Raw genomic sequence first — 25,037 nt, forward strand, 5'->3', positions numbered from 1 at the left:
AAAAAGAAATGTGATAGAAACAGAAACTGACGGTTGGAAGAGGTCCGGAAGGAAATGAAAAATAAACAAGATAGCGAATCAACAAAGGCTGTACAGTAAAAAAAAAGCGACAAAGAATGGTACTACTACTACTACTACTACTACTACTACTACTACTACTACTACTACTACTACTACTACTACTACTACTACTACTACTGCCACCACCACTACTACAAAAAACTACTACTACTAATAATAATAATGCTTCGCTTGGCGTTGAATGCAATTTGTGCAAATCGTATGTATATGGCCCTGTGAGTACAGCTGAGGAAATTTCAATGTCTGTTGTTCCAATCGGACGTTGCTGAAGGTGTGTGTATAGCAATGCCGACTAACAAACCCGAAAATAGAGAGCAACAGGGGGGTGAGGAGGTGAGGAAAGGACGAACAAAACACAGGTGATTATGGGCGTCAAAACAACTCGTGGAGCGACACGCGTAAACATTTCTTATCTATAGTGACTTATCGCACTCGTTCGACACTTGTGTAAAAGTTAGACGGTAGAATGCGGCGTCGTCGTTATCTCCGAGGCTCGGTGCATCGGGCTGTCAACGGCGGGATGGTCTGTCAGAGGACTCGGCGACTCAAAACATGTGGAATCCGTATTCACATGCTTCGAGTCGCGGGACCTGAGTTGGTTGGTACCGGAGTTTGTTCGAACCAACCCAGGTTGTTGTCAATGTGCGGGGTTGAGAAGTTGTTGAACACGGAACGTTTCTGCAGCCAACATTTCGCCAAGCATTCTTTTCGTATATAAATAAGCGTGCGTAAAATAGCGTAAATATGGACATGTCAAGGATTACAATCGGAACGCTCCCGTCTACTGCTGCAAGCCGACCATCGCTACAGCGACACCACCAGCTATGACCGCTGGATCCATGCTAAATGATTCCACAAGACACTGCTTCACTTCATACACAACACCGGTCTTACGGCTCACGTCTGATACACATATACACACAAAACGTTATGCATTTAGGGCACCTCTACATCGCAATAAAAGAAAAGCATGTGCAAACAAGCATGCATGGTTGAACAACGCGTAAACAGCTTGGCAGCAAGACAGCTATGCGCTCGAAACTTCCACAGACCGCGTGTGTATCCCGTGTATATGGCATATTCTGCGAAACGTATATAAGCGAAGCGTCGCATCGCTCAGTCACAAAGGGAACTACATAGCATATCTTCGTCGGCCAAGACAACGCTGAAGGGACCCTTGCAGTGAGTGTGTGGAGTATTAATAGATTTGTGGAGCTCGCCCGGTGTACATCACAGATTGCAAGACGAGCGCCATGCTTCTTTGAAATCCGCCGCCATGTCCTCGAGTTGCTGCTTCCCGAACGCAACTTTCTCCCTCGCCTAAAGAAAGCTATAACACTCAGAACCTCTTCGCACGGAATCGCCCTCAGCGTATTTACGGTCGCATTCGCTTGGAACAAATCACAAACCTGTCGCGCACAATGCGCACCCTCTATGATACAGCGGTGATCGAAGCGATCGAGCCTGCATTCCTTTCCTGTACACCTTTGTATATGTAGTCGAACCCACATATAACGAATTATTGTGTTTATCAGGCATTTGTAAAGTCCCCTTGAAATATTTTTGACATATAAAGTATGTTATATATCGAATTACTTATATATACAGCTTTTGTGTGTGTGTGTGTGTGTGTGTGTGTGTGTGTGTGTGTGTGTGTGTGTGTGTGTGTGTGTGTGTGTGTGTGTGTGTGTGTGTGTGTGTGTGTGTGTGTGTGTGTGTGTGTGTGTGTGTGTGTGTGTGTGTGTGTGTGTGTGTGTGTGTGTGTGTGTGTGTGTGTGTGTGTGTGATCAGATTCGATATATCCGGGTTCGACTGTATACGTATGCATGTACACTAGGTGCATTCTTCTGCGTTGACATTCTATTTCCACGCGTGTGCACGGATTTCACGCAGTCCTGTATACCGGGCGTGCGCCCTCGTATAGCTGCATGTATACTCGAGAACGCTGGTTGCGGTCGCCCCTGGCAACGCAGTGGTGCTGGTCGCAGTGTAGTTGCCTTTTTCCGCATGCAGGAGGTGGTGGTGGTTGGCTAGTTCAGTAATAAGGGGGCATGAACCCCGACTTCCTAGTTGTCGGAACGGGGAAATCCCCCGGTGGGGTTCGTTGCACTTCGGAAACCATGCGTGTAACGTCCTGCGCTCTTCCATTCATTATGTATATGGATTCCGCTCGAGGCGTTCGCCGCCGATAGCGTTAACCACAGTGGTGGTGACGCCGTGAGAGACGAGGGCTTTTGCAAAGCCGTTGCTTTTCTTGGGGACGATCGGTTTCCGGCTTCTAATAAGCCCTCCCACCCCCCTTTCCCCCTTCACCATCTATTCGCATACCTGCGGGCAACCTTTTATTTTATTATTTTTTTTTCTGGCATTCAGGCGCGAGCGTGTTCTAAATTACGCCTTCTCGAGAATGAATCATCGCGGAAACAGTGTGCCGCGCGAGCGGTGAAAGTTGCCCTCGCTCCCCTGTGCCACGAGGTGAAGCCAGCTTTTGCGGAGAAGAAAATGTATGACATTAGAGAAAGTGAAAGGAGGGTGGGGGTACTCTCTCTCTCTCTCTCTCCGCATCAACTTTCAGGTTGCGAGGGTCATTGACTTTTCACGTCATCGGGCTCTCTCAGGAAGAGGCTCCTATGAATGCGAGTGCCGTGCGTCGCAGGCTTTTCGTGGCGTCGTCCTTTAAAAAAGAAAAAGAGAGAAAGAAAGAAAGAAAGAAAGAAAGAAAGAAAGAAAGAAAGAAAGAAAGAAAGAAAGAAAGAAAGAAAGAAAGAACGTACCCTTTTCCTGTGTGGGCTTGATCGCTTGTATTGATAGCGGTGACGTCTTTCCTACTCTTTCTCCTTTCGTGGGAAGCGTAATATAGCGTCAATGTACGTTGAAATTTCGACCATTGTGTACAGCGTTGTTTGCGCAGAACGTTTTTTCGAATAATATTTTTTGAAATTTGCGTTAATTTTTATCATACTCATGATAATGAACGAGGAATGCGTTCGACTTGTGACTATTGCTGGTCGTTACTCTCATGACGATGAAAGAAAGAGTCTCGGCTCAAATGAACTAGGATTGCAGTTTTTCGCACTTCATAGCGAGATGCTTTGTTGCACATGATTACATTGCGAAGCCGCAAAATCACTCGAAGTCAAGACGGCGACGAAATGTATGTGAATCATCGTGTTGTCCCACTATTCGCACGTTCGCCGAATCACCGTATATAGAGTGCACTTGAAGATTCAGTACACCACTAGCGATTCGTCAGTCGTGATATACTCCCCTCCCTGATCGCCGTTGTCGTCAAGATGGCGTCGTTGTTGTTACGTTTCCGGCTTCATATAGTACACACGCATCTTGGCGGTTTTCAAGGTCAACGGCCCTGCACGAGAGACCGTTGCCTCAATTGTTGTTTGTTGTGATTGACAAGAGATATCGCGCTGGGACAAGCCTGCTGCAAGAGTGACAGACTGCGGTGGTGTGTGTATGTGATCCCTGTGTTTTTCTTTTCTTGTTTTGTCCTCCCTTTCTCTCGAGTATCTACTTTCATATTTCAAGCTCCCCATTCTCGAGTGTACGATAGCATACCGCATTTTCCCTTCTGTTTAACCATGCGTAGGATAAGCGCGTGCATTTAGTTGCGAATTTTTCCGCATGCGGTTGTAAGCCACTATTCAGGGAGACGAAGATTCTATAGGCAGCAGCAAAAGCAGCATACCTTTGGAAAAATTCTTTATCAATAACTCGATTTGTATCAAAGCGAGCTTCAACAAGCTTGCAGTACCTCGGAGTACAGTTGTTTGCAGGCGCCGGTGTTTCTCTTCTACGGTGTTCCAATATCTGCGCATATGCTGTGGCAATGAGTAGTTGTTGCATAGTAGCGTCCATCCTTGACTGCTTTGTTCTTTTGTGTCCGTTCAACTTTGCGCTAAATCATCGCAGAGATAAAATTTCTGCCCTTCCCCTCTCCTTTGTTTCTCTCTCTCTCTTTCTGCATTATGGCGTATCCTTTCAAGTGCTGGAAGCATGGAGGAAGGAATTGAAACTAGGAGGGAGCGTTAGGTGATTCGCGAACCTCGGCAAGCCAACCTTCTCTAACACGGCCCCTGCCGACAAGTGCGCCTTGCCTCCTAGGTAGGATTAGGCGCCCGCGGCAGACTCAACCGGAGCTAGCCGACCAATAGTAGCGCTTGCCTATCACGCGACAAAGAACTATTGCTCCCTTAAGTTGTTTTTTTTTATGACTATGCTTCAGTATTGTCATGTGACGCTCCCTCCTAGTAATTTCCTTCCCCCATGACTGGCACGGCCTCCGAGCTGTGTGGTGAAGTGCCCGCGGCACCTCTTCTCCTCTTGGCATGAGGAGACTCGTCTGACGAGAGGCACCTTCTCCCCCTCTTCTTCTTCCTCCCGTCCATTCGAGTGGGCGCACACTTTGCACCGGGACGCTTTTCCTCCTCCTCTTTCTTCCTCTCTCTCTAGGATTGTGGGTGATGGTGAGTAGCACGTCGCGGAGAGCGAAAGCGACCGCCCCTCGGAGAGCATCCTCTCGGTCACCCACAGCAGTCGCCTGCTGCAGCGACCGTGTCAGCCGGCCGGTCGACCATTAGGCCGCCGTAGTGGCTGTCTGCAAGCACTGCGTCATCTGCGCATCTGTGTGTGCGTGTGTGTGTGCATAGACGCGGCGTGTCGAGAGGTCCACGTCCGGTCCGCTAGCGAATGGTGAAACGTGAGGGGTGACGTCCGCCTCTGCGTCGCGGCAACGAGGAGGCTGCCAAGATTCTACGTACAACTTCACTCGCTATTTTTATATATAACGAAAAAGCTAAAGAGAGAGAGAGAGAGAGAGAGAGAGAGAGAGAGAGAAAAAGGTCTGGTAGTGTATTTGTTTATCCTCAGCAATACGAATACTCAGTCACTACGCTGCGAGTAAGCCCCATTCAAAATGGAAGCGAAAAACAATGAGACAGGCAAATATTGAGACGTTAGCGTAAATATGGGCTTACGTATAGCGATAAAAGCAAAAAAAAAAAAACTGCGATTGAAGGAGAAAGAAAGTGAAATAAATAGGGTAATATTTCATATCGGAACGTACGTTCTGATATGATTTTCAGATCGTTTGTGCGCAGTAATGGTGACAATTGTCGGAAAACAAAATAATCGTTAAAGGGTCGCAAGGATGGCAGCTTAGGTGAGTTCGTGCAAAACTTCACATTCACCCTAAAACGTGTTTACGTAAGATACCAATACGCCCGAAACAGTGTCTATGTAAATTTCATGTACACCTAAAATGATGTGTATATGATAAAATTTCATAAGTACATTCAAAAGGGTGTGTATAAATAAAATTTCATGTACATTCAGAAGTGTTCACATGAAATTTAAAAATTTCAAGAGCTCCCTTACTCTGTTCCAACGGATTTGATCGGCTGGTTCCATAGGTGTTGGCCTAATTCGACAGCTCTCTTTCTCTCTCTAAATAGCAGAAAGGGATCTCGAAGGCTATACTTGCTCTGAACTACATGCACCGGAAAAGATTCGGGGGCCATAAAGACGTAATACTATCGTAAGTCGTACAGACACATGCAAGAAGGGCATATGAACATAATGACACGGCGCTACCTGCCTTAGACACAGCGCTGCTCCTTGCTGTGGTCATTGTCTGCAATGAACTACAATGTTATTGTACGAGAAACCAACTTGATGGACAACTCAATCAATGGACTAATATCGAATGAAAACTATGAGCCGTTTTCTGAGTTCAGTGCGCGCTGATTGGCTGTTCGAGGAAAAGCAGGGCAAGCAGTCGCTCCAATCATCGGACACGCGTGATGTCACGTCACGCAAAGCGACACTGTCGCCGAAAGTGAAACATTTCACACCACGGCCCAATGTTGGTGTCATAACAGCGAGTAGCTGGCCAACACTGGGGTGTTTTTACAGTGTCAGTTTACCGTACGCTAAGTACGGTAATACCGTACCGTCGGGGTTCGCACGCAGCTTTTTCTTTTCTTTTTTTTTTTTGGTCTGCAAGACCTCTATTAACCACTTTCATCGTCTCATGACGTTATAACGTACACAATGAGCTAGTCGCGCGGCTAAAACGTTTAAAGAAAGCTACGTTCCGACCAAGACACCATGGTATTACCGTACAGTAAGCAGGTACTGCTAAAATACTATTATCCACTGCTAACCAGCGCCGGTAGTACACTAGTAAGTACGGTAGTTCACTTCGGTTAGGAGTATTCTTAATCGAAAACCGTTATTGTAAGCATCCATCGTAACTTGTTATAGGAAGGGCGTTGTCGTAAAAAACCGCATCGCAACGCTGTAGTTGATGTCAACGACACCACGTGCGGACAGCCACCTCATGTTTCAAGAGCGCACTGTGCTTACTTGCGCGAAGTGATATGACCTATAACTATACCCGCACACCAGTGAAAGTATTAATACATAATGCTTATATCTGTTAACAAAAACAAAGAAGAAAGGGTGGTACTAATAGCACACCAATAATTAACAATAGAAAGAAATATGCGAATACTTCTGTATATAACAGTAGACTGTATATAAACACTGTATACACTGTACTGTAAATAAACAGTGGACTGTTCGTGTCCTCGTGCTGTGTATAACAGCACGAGGACACAAAGACAAGGAGACGATACACTGCGCTCTGTCTTTCTTGTCTTTGTCCTCGCTCTGTAAGTCTACTTTTATGCATTTCCAACAAGCCCAAGCCTCTACCCTCGTCAACTTCTGAGTATAGTAAATACGGTAGCTGAATTTGGTTAGGAATAATCTTGATCGCAAACCGTTATTCCAACCCTCCATCGTAGCACGTTAGAAATGACGTAAGTCTTCAAACAGCGCATCGCAGTGCTGTGGTTGACGTCAATGACACCGCGTCACGGACAACCACCTATTGTTTCAAGAGCGTACACTGCTCACTGGCGCGATGTGATGAGAGCGGATCAGAGTGGGAGAGCGAGAGAGAGAGAGGGGGCAGCGACGCGTTGGGGACCTCCGGGTCGCACACCCGTCCGCGATGAACTCCGGCGTTTGGGCTGGGCGAGCGAAAGTCCCTCGCGGAGGTCTACGTACGCGACCCCCGGCCCTGCGCCGGGCAGGGTTGGGGTGAAGGCCCCGCGCTGGCATTTCCACGTCTCCATCCTCCCTGCGCGTATACCGCCGCCGAAAAACCTGTTTGGGGCGTCACAGCGGCGTGATAAGAAGAGGACCTTCTCTCTCTCTCATCGCTTAACCTTCTCTCTGTTACGCTCATCGATGATTCGTCGACGTCGTCGGTCTCGTCTCGCGCGGTGTGTTTGTTGTGTGTGTTCGTGCGCGCGCGGTGTTTTGCGTGCGTTTAACAAATCTTGTGGGTGAGGATATGCGTGTGTGTATAGCATTGTAGCGTAGGAAGCGGGCGCTGAGCCGTGCTCCCGCAAAGGGTTGTCGAAGTAGTGCCTCTCCCCTTCCTCAATAAACGACTTGTCTCTCTCTATCTCTTGGGAAGCGCTCATTTTAACGCACTGAGCATCATCTCCATGCCGTCATCGCAGTGTGAGGCCGGGAACACGTACCTATACACCACCACGTCAATGGAGCAGTCCCCAACAAATGTGGCTTAGAGCCTTCCACCTCCGGTTGGGCTGTGGCTGTACGGTTGTGCATTAAGTAGGCTTTTAGTGCGAAGCATGAGAGAGTTTCAGGACTGGGTACCCGTGCCTCGGTTTCTTTGTGTTCGTTGGGTCTGCGTAAAGGCACCGTAGCTGTTTCAAACTAAGGTTACGTTTCTCCTCCGCAAACACATACGCGAGTCAGCCGCGTTCGGATCTTCGCGAGAGCAACGCGAACGCGAAGGAGCGCCCTGATTACCGGCACGCCATTTTTCGAGAAATATAGGGACCTAGCCGGAATGCCAGCACCAACACTGATAAGTGGATGGCGCATGCGCAGTGGCGATAACCCTAAGCGATAGGCGCTTACGTAAAACTCTGATGGGTAGTCTATTCTAGAACACTCTATTAGGCCGGATTCACACAGCCGTTAAACGATATCTCTCACTGCATCGGCTTCCGTCATGGTACAGCGTTTTATTGCCGCTTTCTTTTTCTTTTTTTTTTTTTTTGAAGGATATGTGTGGTAATTACTAGGAAAATAAAGGTGGCGCTATTTCCGGATGCTCATTGCATGAGGGAGCATCGTTCAGCGCCACAGGGGATTGGTAAGGGAATAGAACGAATAGAAAAAAAAATGACATTCAGACCAACGCGATTCGAACCGACACCTATTGCATTTAAGAGTCGGCTACAGCGCTAGCGGCGTGCCATTTGATAGAAACTACAGCGAGAAGTCGCTGTTTTCGTGATGGACGGTGTTGTGGTGACGTGACGCAGCGTTTGACGGTTGTGCGAATAAGCCTTATACGGGAATCAATACGCACGCTTTTGCGAGATCTCGCCAGTTTCTTATTTTTCTTCTTAACATCCAGTCTTCTTGCTCATAAATAAATTCGTTATGGTAATTGTATAGCATTACTCTGAACCATGAAATTACATTAAAGGCCATAAGTAATTACCACTCAGTAAAGCTCACAGTGTTCTTCACGCATTCGCCTAAGACGACTCGACGCGAAAACCATCTTCTTCTTCTCACAGTGATAGCAATAAATCTGTAGTCGGTAAAGCCGATTCTTTTGGGCCCATCTGAACTGCCTCCACAGGTGCGGTGCGCTGGTTAGCTACACACGTTCTCAGCAAAACTTGCAGTGGGCAAAGAAAGCGCCGCTTTAAATAAAACTCCGCTGAAAACGCGGCCCAAGAAAGCTTTATACCGCGAAATTCTAAAAAAGAGCGTGCTTGTACAGGCCGCATGGCGGTTACAGGATCTGTACTGCTTCTCCGTCCATGCAACCGACACTTCGTCGAGCGATGCCCCGTCCCTTGCGCGGCAGGTTGCATCGCACCCACGCCCAGCTCGAGCCGTCGCGCTGGGCGAACTAAATTGAAGAAAAACAAAAAGAATAAGAACTTCGCCTGCGCAACGATCGCTCCTTTTCGCGACGCGTGTCGCAACTCTTTGTGAACTCGGGGCCCCCGCTCGCTTTGTTCCGTTGGGTGTCGAATGAACCCTCGGCGAGTTGTTTTCTAAGAAATCGGCGGCTCTCGCTGGGACAGGGGACTCCACTCAATGACGCCACGCCGTGCTGCCGTGGCAACCGTTGACGCCAAGTTCGACTCATCCGCACTTCTACGTGTGTCCTTGAAGAATCACTCTCCGCTGCAGCTGACGCCGGTTTCTTTTGTTCCTTGCGCAACACCGTACAACGTGACGCGGCCTGTGTGAAGTATTGAGTCAAGAGAAAGTGATGGGGGGGGGGGGGGTATTCTGCTGGCCGCCAGGGCGATACCCACGGGATCTGTTTTCCTAATTTCGCTAGGGAAATTAGGAAGGAGATCCGGTCTCGGCGATCTCGGATTTAATCTCAAAGCTCAACGCGTTGATTACTTTCTTTCGTTGTTTTAGCTTTACATTCTACGTGCCTCTGTAAAGTCCTGCCAACTGCGGCTCCGTCACGGATATGACATTATGGAGCTGAACACAAGATAAACTAATCGATCCCTGGATGATCCATATAATGGGTGTAAGCGATACCTGTGTGTGTATATCAGTGCGCATCGAATAGCACCAAGTGCTTATGTTGAAATCGTATTGCACATATATAGTTCATGTCTGTAGACAATTCGTCTCGTAAGTTCCATGCAGCCCTCTCCGTCAGTCCCTTCGTTCGCGCTGTTTTCTTTGGACACTAACCAATCGTCCCAAGTAAGCACTCCATTCACGCGCAAACATCATCTGCACCTACATATCTTGCAGCCGTGAACACGCTGCACAGAACTACCGAGACAAAGTGTATCTATATGTTTGGGTAAACCCTAAGCTCGTTCGCGTTTCAATGTTACCGTTGCCGCGGCTGCTTTCCGTCAAATTGGCTTCGATGTCTGAAATCGTCTGGCGCTCAGAAATTGAGGTGTGTGCGCTCCTGAGAGCGTGGGCGGGGCTGTCAACGGTACGGTGTGTGTGGCGTAACGTGTAATATATGCCCACGAGTCTATATATACTAATACGCGTGCCCTCTTTGTATGGAGCGCTCAAGAGTCCTCTTCCCTTCTTTGTGTTTCTTTCGATGCCGTTGTTGTAACTGGAGTGGGTTCTATGAACGACAGATCGTTGCTCTCCGAGCGAATGTCATTATCTCGGGCAGATCGCCTTACCGAAGCGCCCGCTATAGGCTTAACGAAGTGGCGGAGCGCCGCCGCGCCCATACGGCGCTCGACCTGAGGATCAAAACTCGATTTCTTTGTTGCCTGCCGTGCATTTGTGTGGGCGAAACAAGTTGGCGCCTTGGCGCGCTGTTCTCGCCTCAATCTTGCGCCTCAATTGGCATTGTCGCTTATGGAACGGTCTCTGGTTAGCTGAGCTTAGTTAGTTTGCTTATTTGGTTGACAACGCATAATTGTCACCATGCTCGCACCAAAAGGTCTCATTACATCAGTGTCGTTGCCAGGATATTTCTTTTTGGGGTGGAGGGGGGCAGGGCAGGGTGGGGGTGAAGGGCTGTGCAAGCGGGTGTTATCTCAATTGTGTTATTTTATGCTGCAGCCGTGGTGGGACAGAAGTTTTGTGGGAGGAAGCGGTAAGGGGGAGGGGAAAGGAAGGTCACGTGTTTGGCTCCCCCAGCATTTAAAGAGAAAATATTCTTTCTTACTCCTTTTTTCTTTCTAGCATATAGGCGGTAATATACGAACCTACAAGAGATGGGGATTGTCATACGCTAGTGTCAGGGTGGCACACATGAAAATCGGTTCTTGGGTATCCCGCAAGGTTTCGAAAGGGTTAAGAAAAGGAAATGGACAACCACCCGTTTGTAGCACGAAGTCACAAGAAAATACGTAGGGATTTCTCAGAAAGAAAGCTTCTTAGTTGCCGAAAAGTTATGTGCTCGCCATATTCGAAAACCTATCTGTTTGCCGGCGCCATACGTGCCACGACTGTGGCACAGATGCAGTGGCAAACATATCGCTCCTTTTTATTCAGTCCATTTTTAACACGGGAAGCCTTGAATGCCTCATCAAACGTGAAAATTGACCGTCGACGTCGGCAGCGCCAACACGAGTGATACAAGAAATTATCATATTATGAGGTTGGCGTGACGTCACAGATCGCCAAATATTGTGACGTCACCACGACGTTATATATGGCGCAACAACTATGACATCACATTGTCTGACGTCACATTATGACGTCATCACACGACGTCATGGCTTGGTCGAAGATGGGCCGATCCCGGAGGCAATGCAAAACCAGGTGAGTTGCAGAAACCTTGCAATGCCTCTGATCCTGGAGGCAGTGCAGAGCCGCGTCAGGCGCAGAAAGCTTTCGGAGGGCGGCTGCAGGTTGAATACATTGACTGAGAAGAAGAAGAATGCTTTCGCATTCGAGTCGTCTTTGGCGAATGCATGTTTGAGAGAGAGACAGAGAACAGTAATCGCCCTGTGTGTTTTCTTTCTTTCCTTCAGTTGGCTTTAACCCACTTTGTCGTGCCGAAAGCGACTTGAGACAAGAAGCATCTTGCGGAGCAAGCAAAAGTGGTTGACGCGTGGCGTTTTGCGTCGCGTATATTCCGGCCGTCTTTTGCGGGAAGCGCAGCCCTTTCGAGACCCGCGGCCGCGACGACGTTTCAGACATTCTTGCGCCGCCGTCGCCCACTATATTGAGGTGCGTGGCGAATTCACAAGCGTGCGTAGCGGCTTATGCCGTCGACTGCAGAATTGAGAAGCGCTCGACGGAAGGCGGTGTTGCGCCATCGAAGCACGCGGGTGCGCTTCGTGGCTTATGTATACGTATGCCCGCCAACATTGCATGGCACTCATCGCGTCCATGTATACGTTGCACGCACGTACCAGTACACACACACACACACACACACACACACACACACACACACACACACACACACACACACACACACACACACACACACACACACACACACACACACACACACACACACACACACACACACACACACACACACACACAACACACACACACACACACACACCACACACACCATGGCTCGCTCGCGCAGGGAAGGAAGGGGGAAGAGGTATGAAAAGGTGAAGCAAGCCACGGGGATATCGTATACTTTCGCATAAAGGCCGCGCTCTTGCAAGAGCCGCATCGCCAACGTGAGTACCAGGAAAATGAAGTACAGTCGGCTGAAGCTTGGATACCGTTTGGTCTGAGAAAACTGCGGATTCTCCGGCAATATTTGTAACTGTATTCGGCCAAACTGCACAGTAGTGGTTGTTAGCGCGTTTTAGGACTGGCCGCTCAACGCTGCTTGCCCAAAGCTTTTTCTTGTGTCTCGTGACCGCTAAACTTTGGACGCTAACTGTACGTCGACATGGTTGGCTGGATCAGAAGCGTATGTGCGAGCTAGTTGGCACTGATCATTAATTGTTAACGGCGCCAAACAAAAATAAAAAGTCATTAAAGAGCCCCGGGTGATAAAAATTAAGCCACAGTCTCGCCCCACTACGGTGAGCCCCGTAGTCGTACTGTGGTTTGGCACGTACAACCCCAAAATCTAATATAAATGTCGAACTGATATGCCCGAGCCGTCTCATGCTAGTGCTACACCCATAGTCATGATCAAGAAAGAGAGAAAGAAAGAAGAAAAGAACTCACAGGGTCCCTTACACTCTAAAAACTGGTAAGCGTATCGCAAGAGTAAGAAAGCCGAGTTACTCTTCAGAGCGTTCTCTTACTCTCGCAAAGCATCGCATAGAGTGAAATGCACGTTCACTCTGTACGAAAGCAGAGAGTGAAATGTGCTTATACTCCACCTCTATCTGAGAGAGTGGAATGCCCGTATACTCTTCTGGCATGACAGAGTAGAACGCAGTTATACTCCTGCTCCTCATAGTATATGTCGATGTGCCGGCGTACCGCGAGCGATGACCACTCATTATTAAGCACACGCATATACAGTAGAGAGCACTGCATTCGCCGCGGGGCTGGATACAACTAATAAAAAAAGCAGCGTTTCCAGCGCCTCCCATTGCTTTTCAGTGTACAGGAAGACACTGGAATAAAGCCTAATATCCGCGTTTTTAGCTTTGGATTTGTGCAGTTAATTAAGCGAATATCACCTCATCGAGTCGGTCGACGATCGAAACTACATTCGAAAGGTTTTTAAGTTCTTCGTATTTCAGTATCCACGTTTTTCGCTACGAACGTCGCGCACGGAGTACACTGCCCTAAGCCAAATGGTCCGTACGGCTAAGTGCGCTATTACGGCTGTAGTCGCGGAACGTCAACAATAATGACCGAAAATATGTCCAAGGGCGTGACGAAAACTGAAGTGTTCAATGTGCAGTTCAGAAGTACAGCGTTTTCTACACAGAAATGACTAACCGCTTAGCTGGTCAATGCGAATGCCGCACATATCCTCGGTTACGCTAATCTTGTTTGCTGAGAAACAGGCCGGATTGACGTTCTGATACCGGGAAGCACAAAACAAAGAAATGAACTATCTTGTGTTTGGTTGTCGCATCTACGGAGATACTCAAACCGGCGTTTCTAAACAAGAAAATGAAGCCAGATCACCAATATGGTCAGTGCAATCAGTAACAACATGGAAGAAAAAGGACGTGTTCGTCGTCTCCGAGTGTGTTGTGGTAGCGCGTCGGACTCACAATCTGAGGGTCGCTGGTTCGAATCTCACTTGCGCGTGTTTTTTTTTTTTTTCTCACGGCTTTTTTTTTGTCGCAGTGCTCGTTATTATGTCATCATTACGATCTACGCATGAATAAATTCTCAAATGCAATATTAAGGCCCTATTTCGACCGGTTTCTACTATTTCTTTCTTGAGGTGTACTACTACTCCTTTCGGAGGGGTCCGGCTACTCTGCTTCGGCAAGAGTTATGTTACTCTGTTGAGGTGGAGTACTATAACCCTCTCAGGGGGCATTACTATACTCTGCCTCAAGAAGAGGTGATTTACTCTGGAAAAGAGAGTTAAATATGGGACAAGAATATACTCTCCCAAAAAGAGTGCCCAGCACTCTCTTAGTTCTTAGAGTGTACGCATTCGCCTAAGACGACTCAAAAGCGAAAACCATCTTGTTCTCCTTTTCCTTGTCACTCGATGTATTGATCCTTGCCCCTCACCCTTTGAGCTTTCTGCACATCGCACGGTTTCGCGCTGCCTCTAAGATCGGAAGCATTCCAAGCGTTTTGATCGTCACTTGGTTTTCCACTGCCTGAGGGTTCGGCCCACGTTTGACCATGCGATGATTTTGTGAGATGACGTCATCGTGTGACGTGACAGTGACGTCATCGAGACGTAGTCTCTGATCACGTGACATTTTGCATCGTTCGTGTCGACGCCGCCCACTCTTCTCGTTTTGATGAGGCCTCCAACGCTTTCGCCTTAAAACGAAAGTATACGCGGAGTGAATACGGTAGTGCACGTGGCAGCCTCGGGAGTAAGCCACGGTAAAAGCCGCAGCAGCAGTGGAAGGGACGTATATGGCGGCTGCCGGTGTATATGCCAGAGCTGAGTGTGCGTATAGTGTATATCTGTGCCGGTGCAAAAACAGGTTCTCTTCGTCGTCGTGCTCGTCTTCTTCGGGATTTTACGTTCTTCTTTGTTTTTTGTTTCTTCTTGCAGTGATGCGGAAACGTGCGCGCGATTGCGGCGCGTCGAATCTCCAGCGCGCATGTAGATATAACGCGACGCCGCACGACTTCCGAAGGAGGCTAATTTCGAGGCCCTGCGGCTTACATTATTTGGCTGAAATTGTGTCTCGTGGGGGAAGTCGCGGAAACTAGTGGGATGGTATAGTATACGGTGAGGTTTGTCGCAGCAGCGGTGGCGGCGCTCATGTATATTGTGATGACGTGGACACCGCCGATAGCATCTGGAAAGTTGTATATATTGTTATCATATACAGCGCCCCCCGCCCCCCTCCCGTCTATAAGAGAATCGAAGCCAGGGGCTCGGTGTTCTGACATGATCACTCTCGGCGACAGTGTCCCTTTGCATGACGTATAGAATCTCGCCTATCCAACGACTGAGGTGATTATAGACCTTTGAACGGAGAGAGGGAGCATCTCTTTTCTAGGCTGTTGCACGAGAGTACAAAGGCTAACGTACGTCGCTGCCTCGGCAGTGTATTTTTTTTTTGGGGGGGGGGGGGGGGGGAGGGGGGGTTCACGCGTACTTATATATACAACAGCTCAGAGGGGATTATGGCGGCACTCAGGGAGCCTTCATTGGAAATGCGCATACTTACCATCGCGTTTTCTCATCCAGCCATTGAATTCAGCGCGCACTGAAAGCGACATTTTGGCGGTGTCCCCAAACGTTACCGTCTCAGAATACACAGCCCCAGGTGATGACATGCGTCACGCCGCCACGGCAAGGAAGACTCTGTCAGTCGCCATCTTTCGCCGCGGTGCATGGTGTATAGGGACCTGGGGGCTTTGACGACGATAGAGAAGGAGGGGGGAGGGGGTCCTCTGCGCTTGCGCCACTCTTCTTCTGCAATGTAAGTACACGGTATAGGGAAATAAATGCTATTCCACGTTTAACGTCAAAAACAAGAAAAAGAAGCAAAAAAAAAAGTTCTGGCGTCTCATGGGATTCCGTAGCCGAAACGTTTCCTTGTTTCGCTTCACGCTTCGCTTGTTACGCAACGTTTCGTTTTCTTTTTTTTTTCCCTTCTCGTAATCGGTTGCAGTTCTCCCGATCTTACGCTAGGTGGGACACCGTTACTATATATATATATACCACACATATAGACGTACACAGAAGAGCTGAGCGTGCATGTGACCAGCGGGGCAAACGAAAATTGGGAACGCTTCAAAACCGCCGCGCCGTCGTCTCCGCGCAAAGGCATTCGTTCCACTTTTTGCGTCGGCGTTCGTAACAGGAAAGTCTTGACGCGACTTCCCTTTCTTTCTTTCTTTCTTTCTTTCTTTCTTTCTTTCTTTCTTTCTTTCTTTCTTTCTTTCTTTCTTTCTTTCTTTCTTTCTTTCTTTCTTTCTTTCTTTCTTTCTTTCTTTCTTCGTAAGCTGGCCGCGTCTTGCTTCCTCCCAGCGTGAACTTAACTTTCCATCAGACGTGGATGTTATAGTTTCACGCTGTGCTGGTCTTATGTATAAGACCACTTTTTCGAAAAAAAGAACGCACGAAGAAAACAAAGATAGAAAGGAAACGTCCAATGTACGTCGTTACGCACGGTAGAGCGTTTTGAGGGAGGCCGCGTGTGTACAAGCGCGCGCTTTTAAATTCCAAACTGGCGTGTCTGCACGGCTGTGTGCACGCTTCGCGCTCAGCCTGATAGCGAACGAACCGAGCTGACGCTATTTCGAGCTTTCGAAAGTTTGTTCACCGCCTTGGGCATGCGCGGTCGCCTTCTAAATCGGTCTCGTCGTCGTCTGCACCGCGGCGAAAAAAAGACTATACACACTAGACTCGAAGAGTGGTTTTCTTTTGTTCGTTGCTCGTCGTCAGCGGGCGAGTGTGTCGCCTGACGGCGCATAAAGGGTTGTAAGCTCACTATAATACGTCGTTTAGAGTTTCTTACGAATAGCGCCAGGGGTAATTCGCGGCGCTGCGATCGTTCAAGTGCGTGCGCTGGGAATGTTGGGTTATATATTGTACATGGATTTGTCTAAAGCTTGCGCGTGCTGCTTCAGACGTCCTCGTGGTTATGTTTTCGCTATATACGCCTTCTGTGCCCTTCTGTATAGTCTGCCAAGACACACACACGTACACGTATGATTTGTCTACCATCGTTACGATTCCGTAAAAGGTGATGTGCACTTATAGTACGACTGGACAATCGTCCACCGCTTTCAGAAAAGAAAAAAACACTGCATCGTATATGTGTGTGTGATCTACTTTAAAAATAAGTGTGTTTGTGTGTGTGTGTGTGCGCGTCTTTCGATTCTTTCGAATGAGCACTATATACTTTGGCGGAACAACAAATAACTTCACGTGCGACTGCTGTATGTGCTATCGCTGAAACTTTCTTGTTCCACGTTAATTCATTTCAATTTATATCACAATTTTCTGCACTACAGTTAAAAACTATACAAATAATGTCCCGTATGCTTTGCTTGGCTTGATTGTCTGTTGGCTTCGTGAGCTTGTGTCTAACAAAGAACCCCTCGAACCATTCCCGTTGTTATGCACAAAACTATGCTGTATACATGTACCGTCACGGTGATTGCTTGCTGTCAGTGGGTGTTGATAATTAACCGGTAGCATCGTTGAGGAGACTTGCCGGAGAATAGTAATAATAATAATCAAAGTTCGATTGTGTATGGAATTGTTTACTTAAATTGTCGTCGAACACCCTTGAACCGCTACATAATAAAGGAAATGTGTTTTTACATTGCACACTAAAGCTATGAAAAGCTATCAAAACACCATACGTAGCATGATATAATGTCTCACATACATGCGTTTACTTATGCCTAGTGATCCCTAACGTTGTCATTCTATTCTGGCTATTTGCAGGAGGCAGGATTGGTCGGCCACACTGTGTGTATCTCCGTTCGAGCTTCTAACTGGTTTCGGAGCTCGTGCCTTTGGACGTCGGCGTCTACAGGTGAGTTTCCAACGCGCTGTTTTAACGCGGTAGCTCGTGTCGCAGAAATTCCGCTGTCGGCGTCGGCACCGTTGGTTGTGAGCGAAAAATCATCCGTGAGCGAAAAATCGAGAAAGTAGCAAATAAAATAAAAGATAAAATCTTCGGTCCCCATGAGGATCGAACCCGGGCCGTTCGCGTGGCAAGCAGGTGTCTTACCACAAAGCCATGATGTTGCTTGCAGCTGCTTCGGACAAAAACACTACATAAATGTCATGTAGTGAAAGGAGTCTCGACGCATTTTGTTCGGCAGGTGTCACGACGAAAACGAGCCCATACGGTAGGCGCATTCGCGAGGCCATCAAACTACGTCGAAAAACGCCGGGATAGTGCAGCCATCGCCGCTAAATACACACACGAACTTTCAAACAGCTCTAAAAATGGACAACTATGTCCATCTAGAGGAAAGCATATCAAGCCAACGCAGCAAACGCTAGATAATGTGCTGCCATCTGTGAGGCATTGTGAGAAATATGTCTCGAATTTTCATGGCATCCGAGAGGGCCGGCGCGCGGCGTATATCTTGGAGGCCATGCGACTCTTGCTTTAGATCGAAAGCCTGTAAAATTCGCGCGCGTGCGTGCGTGTGTGTGTGTAACAATACACATTAATAGGTATGCACTTAGTGGTTGAAGTGCGCACTAGGGGCCGGATTTCGCTATCGCGTTCAACTCTTAAAGGCGAAGCTTAAGGGTCCCCCAATTTTTTACTCCTAAGCTGTGTGTACGACTCGGATCCTGAGGGATTTACGGGGATACGAAAAAAAAAAAAGGGAGAGAGAAATGCCACGAATTATGGCGCTTAGTAAGAACACCCGATCTTCAAGCACAATATACAGTCCAGCAATACATGAATTGCAAAATTTCGTTTGCCGCCTGCGTGTTCTCTTCTTTATATGTAGTGGACGAGTGGTTAGTAGTGGGGCTGCAATTACTGTGGCACATACGCGCTAGGGGTTTTGCGCACATGGGACGAACGAATTTTGGTTTCGCCTAACGCGTCAATTGAAGGCTACGCAATGCGCATATACATATCGCTTTCACCGCTTCTAGTTTGTGTCACATCGGCGTGATTATTCTGGCTCGTATATGCGTTCACATCAGAGCTAACATCACCTTTGCTTGGCAGATTCGTAGCGACATGACGTGGTTACCTCGAGCAATCGCAAATTGGAGTTGTTGTTCTTAAAGTGTCGCGTTTCCGTTCTTCGAGCACTGTGGTGTATAAATTCAAACGTTTCGTGTGGCTTGTGACAGTGAGACGCAGCGAAACACGGAGCCCAAACACCTTCACGGAGCGTAAAACAGCCTTCTTATTTTTCTTTTTGAAAACATTGTATCACTCATCTAGCTTCCAGCTCTTCACGCGGGTTTCGCGCGAGGCTTAAGCGAGTGACAAATTCTCGGAAATTCTGTGGGCTGCCCTTTTTCTCTTCTTTCTTTTTTTTTGCACGCATATGCATTTACGGGTCGTTGACCTCTATTTGACGCCGACGACGAGCGGCGTGACCTTTCTTCCGAGCGCGCGCTGGGTGCATGCGCTCATAGGCTAAATGTCTCGGAGGACATTCTTTCTCTCTAATATTTGTATACGGCCTCGGCACAGCCCTGTCGGGCGTCGTCGTCGACATTTGAAGGGCACCTACCGCGCCGCCTGCCAGTTCAATCGCGCATGCGCACACGCCTGCCGTCGGTCTGACCTTTCATTTGCAGCTTTAGCGTGCATCCTCGATGGAGTCTCTGCAGGGGGCGTTGATTACGACCTATAGACTACTTTACGGATGAATTTCGGTGTTTTAGTCGGCGGTGCTTAAGTGGTTACGGTACTCGGCGGCTGACCTGAAGGACGCGGGTTCGATTCCGGCCGCGGCGGTCGATGGAGGCGAAATGCTATAGAGGCCAAACCCCAGGTGGTCGAAATTTCCGGAGCCCACCACTACGGCGTGCCTCATAATCATAACGGGGTTTTGGCACGTAATAACCGCAGATATTGTTATTATTATTATTATTAGTTTTATCGGTGCTGCCATCACAGGCTGTTAACGTTGCCGTTTCGTATCCTGAACAATCTAAACGAACAGTGCTACGGTGGACGTATACGCACGCGAACGGTTTGGTTGGTGTATGCGAGGTTTCATGACGTTATCAATTCACGTCGCGGGATGCAAAAGTAAGAAGAAATTCGTTCAGTGGCTCAAGGTGTCGGCGCCCATGTGTCTCATGTAAAATCGTGTATGTATTATGTGGGTATAAGGGATATATATATATATATATATATATATATATATATATATATATATATATATATATATAGGGATATATATATATATATATATATATATATATATATTGAATGAACTTGCAGGTAGCACGTTTTGAAAAGGAAAAAATGCCTTTACTAACGTTTCGGCCGTGGCACGGCCTTCGTCAGAGTAAGTAGGTCTGTTACAATGCAGCCGCTTTTATGGGCTCACGTGTTGAACTATCGGTACAGCATCAAGGACAATCGAACAAAATATTAATGATAAACAACTGGTAATCTGTCAAAAAGATTGTGTTAACATGACTGACATGCGATGGGTACATGAACATACAAGTTTCAAATTTTCCTTGTGCATCAACACGTGGGACACAGTGTGGTCAGCAGGACATGTAAAAAGAGCTCTGAAGTAAAGAAACCACGAATGACTAATACATACATACATTAAAACATTTTACTAATCTAAGAAGCCGTTTTGTTAGGGTGCGAGACAGGTATAAGGGATATATATATATATATATATATATATATATATATATATATATAATGTTATTATTTGCACGAGGATGGCTCGGTGGGCTGTTGGTATTGCGTTTTAGAAAGGCAACAATGCACGCATACGGAGAGAGAGTCAAGAAGATAACAAGACACAGTGCTAAAATATTTTATTCTTACTATTTCAAACTGTTACTTGATACGCACACATGCATAAAGGCATATACAACGAAGAAAAAGACAGTACATATGCACGCAGATTTGTCCCTGGCAATTGAGAAATGTGCAAGCCAGAAACGGAATCAGGCTCGCGCAGGACAGGGCGGATTGGGGGTCAGTGGGAGAGGCCTCCATCTTGCGGTGTACATAGAATAGAATGATGATGGTTATGATGATGATGATGTAGGATGGAGGGAGGGAGCATATTGGCAACTGCCAGCGGGAGGGGTACGATGCCTGCGAGTGAGGGAGAGAGAGAGAGAGAGAGACCGCGAGGGATAAAACTTAACCGAGGCAGCTGAGCCCGGTATGGCTACCTTGGAGAAGAAAAGTTTAAAAAGAGAAAGGCCACTGTTGCTGCAACCGGCAGAGTAACAGTGTTTTGCTCGACGTTACAGACGGTCCTTCAGTCCAGTATAGTCTTCATAAATTTCACCAACTCTTTCGTAGCTTTCGGCAACTGTGACGCGCTGTCCCATGGTCCCAGGATCTTGTCGACCGTTAAGGCATTTCCGTTGAGTGAGCTGAAGTTGCTTTTTAAGCTTTTAAAGAAGGAGTTATTGGGATACAATGAGCCTGGTCGCGTCAATAAACACAACCCATCTCGGAAACAGGCAAATCATCGAGGGTCACATTCTCTGATATACCTTTTGTAGCCATGCACACGGCGTGTATGCTAGTACATGGGACACCCAGTAATGTAAGGCGTTTCACAAGACCCGTATATGACTGACTGTTCGCACGTTCGCGCGCCGGGACAGAACCAACCCCGAACCAAGGAATGTCAATACGAATGCATATACAGTGAAACTTCGGTGATACGAATCTCACGGGACCACCAAAAATATTCGTATCATCCAAAATTCGTATCACCAGAAAGCATGGAAAATTAGCATGTGACGAAAGAAAGCTGGCGTACATTTTCATTTATTGTTTTTAGGGCTGTAACAACGTCAGCAAGAATCCTGAATGATTGTCAGTTAAGTTTTCAGATGTCGCCAATCATACCAGCACTCATAAATATACGGCCCGTACGCGCGTATTTAATTAATGAACCAGGTGCGCTGTGACCCGCGACACTCGGAGGCCGTGGCGCGTCTCTGAAGGTTTATTCTGGCCAGGGGCGTAGCCAAGGGGGGGGTTGGGGGGGTTCAAACCCCCCCCCCCCCCCCGAAATTTTTCGATTTTGCTTGCGTATATAGGCACGCACACATACAAACGCACGCACGAACATATATAAAGTATGGTTGAACCCCCCCCGAAAAAAATTTCTGGCTACGCCCCTGATTCTGGCCGTAAGAAAACTGTTTTTCTTACACCATGATTCTGACGATTTGGCGGTGCGGCGCGCATGCCCACGCTTGCGTTCCCGCGCTCGCACGTGCTTGGCGCATCTCCTGCGACAGCGCGGACAGCACCTCTTCGTACATGGCTGGTAGCGAACGTTCGTATCAAACGTAGCTGGATGAAAATCGGTTCGCAACAACCGTACTTCATTACATTGCAGGCTGATGGGCCTTGGCCGGGACCAACAAAAAATTCGTATCAGCCCGAAATTTGTATGAGCTGTGATCGTATCACCGAGGTTTCACTGTATTAGAAAAGATAACAAGCTGGTTCAATTTACAGAGTACGGTTGTAATTACGCAATAGCAAACGAGGATTGAAGTTTGGTCACTCGAAGTAACCCTTGACTTGCTGCGGGTTTTTCTTTGCGGGCCTCCGAAATGCTGCCTTTTGGTGCTCGACTGCTGACCCGAAGGTCGCGGAAACAGATCACGCCGCGGCGGCGGCTGAATTTCGATGGAAGCATAAGGCCCGTGTGCTTAGATTTAAATGCGCGTTAGAGAACCCCAAGTGGTCGAAATTTCTATAACCCTCCACTACGCGTCGCCTCTCATAATCATAATCATGTCGTAGTTTTGGGACGCAAAACCCCGACAGTTATTATTTAAAACTCTTCCGTGAATCGAACGCTGTATACATCTCGGCAACACACATATATATATATATATATATATATATATATATATATATATATATATATATATCGAAGGCCATGCATCTTACCGCAAATGCTGACATCCCCGCTGTCGAAGCACCTGGTCTTTCTCTCTCTCACCCCCCCCCCCTTCCGAGGCGCATTGTCTTGTGCAGGATGAAACTTGCTTGAACCAACGGAACTGTCGGCGGCAATGTTTCCTGCAATCAATAACGGCGGCCCGGACGAGCGAAACCTGCCAGGTGCCTGTCGTTTATTAGTCGCCGTGTAATAAGTCTGAAAGGGTTTGCCAGAGAGGCCGCGGCGTATCGCGTTTCCGTTTCAGGCTTCCCGTGCTCTGTGTCAGCATGCCTTGTATCAGCGCCTCCCCCATGAATGTGTACTTATGCGGTGCAAAACAGCGCCATAAAAAAGTGGGCGTTTGCACGCGTGTGCGCACCTGCGCGCTTCAGTGCTGATCCTCTCGCGAGAGGCCGTGGCTGCTACAGTAGTTTTAAGGAAGCACTGGCTTGTATGCTCTTGCCTCGAAGGGTGTATGGTGGGCCAGCATTACTTGCGAACTATATATACTACAACACTGCCATATTTCAGTTGATCATCCCACGTTAACGTTTTTTATGGCACGGCCCACTACAATAGCAAACTGCGAAAGTTTCAGTTACATTAGTGCGGTGTTTTCCTTTCGGGTTGATTAGCGGTGGACAGCGGAAGTTCTTACCTTTATTATTATTATTATTATTATTATTATTATTATTATTATTATTATTATTATTATTATTATTATTATTATTACTACTACTACTACTACTACTACTACTACTACTACTACTACTACTACTACTACTACTACCACTTCATCTCGCCCTCATCGTTGTTCTCCCTTTCCTCCTCCGTGAACACAGGGAACATGAGAAGTCTTTGTATTGTAGAAAGGCAGAATTAGCTGCGCAACGTGCGAGACGCGCGGTCCCGTTTCTTCTCCTTCTTCTTCTTCTTCGTGTTCACATATCCGCCACTTACTTTAAAAACAACAGTCGTTGGCCGACAGCGTTCCGAGCTTCACCGCCATCTTTATTCTTCAATTTCGGAGAACCGCACGATTCGTCAAAGACGGCGGCCATATCTGCTTCTTACACCACCGGGAGATCACTGACCTAACTAAACCGAGTGCGACGACAGCGCCGCCGCGTCCCTCTGTCGTCTCGCCCTTGAAGTTCATCTCCTTACGTCACGGGAAGGTGAAAGTGTCGCCGGGGAGTGGTGATTAATCACTCGCCTCAAATGCCAGGGCGAAGTAAAAAAAATGGAGAGCGTAATACTGTCGCCGAAGGCTTCGAGATAGTTTATGGCTTTTGCTCGTTTGTTTGTCGTGGATGGGGGTGATTATCGCTGTAACACCCCGACGCACTGTTTGCTGCGAGTTGGTTTGCGGTTTTGGTTTGGGGTGGGGGGGCAAAAGAAAAGAAGCGTCCTTGTCGTGTCGTTAATGCGGCGGCGGCCCTTTTTTTCTATTGGTTGGTTTTTAGATGGAAGTCGGGTTCGCAAGACTAGCAGCCATTATTATTATTATCCGCGCGCGCGCGCGTTTGGATTGAGTGTAATAGGCGCGGCACGCGAATGCGTCGTTTTCGGGGCGGTGGCGGCTGCAGCCTCGGATGCATGGCAGCTTGCTTGCTTGCTTGTTGCTGCTGCTGTGGTTGTGGCATAAGCGGACGCCAGCTCGCCGCTACGCGTGTGTGTCTGTTGACTCGGCTGCACATAGTTATATAAAAAAAAAGCGTGCGCAGAACGCGCGCGCGCGCGGCTTTTGAGGGGTCAAGGTCCTCCGCGTAATCTCGTTTACCCTGTCGGTCTCGCCGTCTCGTGGTGGCGGCGGCGGCGGCGGCCCGCGCTGGCAGCGTTGGCGCGAGAGAGAAAGAGAGAGGGAGAGAGAGAGAGAGACCGACGTCCTCCTTTCTTTCGACGCTTTCTCCTCAGTTTGTGCGGTTGTTGCGAATATATCCTGCAGACGCTTCTCCGTGGCTTTTGTGTATGTTGAAAAACAAACTGGGCGACGGAAGAACCGAATGGAAATGGCACACAATCCTAGTGAGGCAACGCTTCTCAAAATTGATTCCGATTCTGGAACACGAGAAAACGCTTACTTACTTCATAGGATTAACTCGGCCACATCAGACGTTGTGTCGGTTAACCGAAACAAGTTTTTGTTTTCGTGCTAACAACTTGGAATAGGAACTGTGGCAACAAAAATAGTGTTTGGG

The 25,037-nt window shown here is 47.8% G+C and overlaps 1 protein-coding gene across 4 annotated transcripts in view; it reads left to right on the top strand.

The window, feature by feature from the left end:
- LOC119396324 (solute carrier organic anion transporter family member 74D) overlaps positions 1-25,037 on the top strand; it is a 192,552-nt gene that overhangs the window by 59,785 nt on the left and 107,730 nt on the right. For 3 of the 4 annotated variants that reach the window (XM_037663490.2, XM_037663491.2, XM_037663493.2), the window contains exon 2: positions 17,672-17,762. The gene's annotated coding sequence lies outside the window, so the exon portion shown is untranslated. Of the gene's footprint in view, positions 1-17,671; positions 17,767-25,037 lie in introns of all 4 variants that reach the window. The other variant, XM_049417039.1, reaches the window with a different exon arrangement.

The sequence above is a fragment of the Rhipicephalus sanguineus genome, chromosome 6 (assembly GCF_013339695.2).
Source record: "Rhipicephalus sanguineus isolate Rsan-2018 chromosome 6, BIME_Rsan_1.4, whole genome shotgun sequence".
Classification (NCBI taxonomy): Eukaryota; Metazoa; Arthropoda; class Arachnida; order Ixodida; family Ixodidae; genus Rhipicephalus; species Rhipicephalus sanguineus.